The sequence below is a fragment of the Passer montanus genome, unplaced genomic scaffold (assembly GCF_014805655.1).
Source record: "Passer montanus isolate IOZ18808 unplaced genomic scaffold, ASM1480565v1 scaffold18, whole genome shotgun sequence".
Classification (NCBI taxonomy): domain Eukaryota; kingdom Metazoa; phylum Chordata; class Aves; order Passeriformes; family Passeridae; genus Passer; species Passer montanus.
In genome coordinates this window covers 11,182,820-11,184,123 of record NW_024365381.1, presented here as the reverse complement: position 1 = coordinate 11,184,123, position 1,304 = coordinate 11,182,820, and the positions used below count along the sequence as shown (strand labels likewise).

The following is a 1,304-nucleotide window of genomic DNA, read 5'->3' as shown; positions in this document are numbered from 1 at the left end:
CTACGACATCAGGCAACTGTTTTAAACACAGTGAAAAATCTTGCTATAATGTGGAAATCTTTCTGTGAGACTTGTGTAGAAGATACGGCCATTAGATCTAACCTTAGGTCCTGCATTGTGTTAAGCCACCTTGCCCATTGATTGTACAGGAGATTTTAGTGAAGTGTAACACCAAATTCACTACAACCTTAAATCAATAAAACAAGTATTTTTTGTCCTCTGACATTAAAGTTTCTGCTCTAACGAAAAAAAAACAACCTTGGGAACTCAGTTAAAAGTAAAGGAGTGGAATTTTTGCTGAAACTATATTTAAACACTGTATTACAAATGTGCCTTTTGTGTGACACGCTAATGGCTCCTTCATATCATCTATTTAATTTAAATCCCCTTTTGCTGATCCAGCATATCTATTGTTTCACATTTTTATCTATATACCTTTCTTGATCCTCATTTCCATATTGAATGCTGCATTTTCTCGATATGCTCTGGGTCTTTTCTAAATACATCAGCAGGTTTAGATTTGCTCTTTTCATCTCCTTCCTCTCCATGCTGTTCCTCAAAGAACAGATGTTAGACTTTAGCAATGCTCAGTTCTGGGCATTTAACCACTTTGCCTTTTCTTGGTTCCTTGCTTTGCATTTTATTTAGGGCTGTGCATATATTTTGCAACTGTCTTGTTGCAATTTCCATGCTGAGTCCAAAGATTTTATACCATTTCACACAGGGTCTTGCTGACTGGTTTCCTCAGTTTTTAAAATCTCCTTTTCATAATTTGGTTTTGTATTCCTTTAATTTCCATTCATTTTCTCTATGGCTTAAGTCACACATAATTAAGTTATCCTTCTCTATTTTACTTCAGTAATTTCATTTAAATTAGTCTTGTATCACCACATCCTTAGAGGTCTGACTGCTCCTAATTATTAATTATCTGCAAAAGTATCTGAGCTGTGGAAAACCTAAGTACTGCAGTGTGGAGTGAGTTTCTCCCTTGTCTGTGGTGCTAAATACGGTATTTAGTGACTGGAGAAGCTCACATAGGTCACAGGGCAGGTAGGATACTGCCGATACCGCTTCAGACTGTTCTCCGAGTCTCTGGGAATTCATGATTCAGTGCAGGACTGAGGCAGATGCAGAGCCTTTTTTTTTTTTTTTGTATTTTTTGTATTTGTATTTTTTCAGTCCCTAAAAATTTTCCAGTGAATGCTGCAACCAGTTTTTTGAATTAATAAAATTAATTCAAAAATTAATTGAATTACTAAACAAGAAAACTTAATTACGTGTGTGAAGAACTACCTCACTTTGTT

At 35.5% G+C, this 1,304-nt stretch overlaps 1 protein-coding gene across 1 annotated transcript in view; it reads right to left on the bottom strand.

The window, feature by feature from the left end:
* The window catches only part of LOC120500285 (cytosolic phospholipase A2 epsilon-like), a 41,697-nt gene that overhangs the window by 417 nt on the left and 39,976 nt on the right, over positions 1-1,304 (bottom strand). The gene's annotated exons all lie outside the window — the stretch shown is intronic.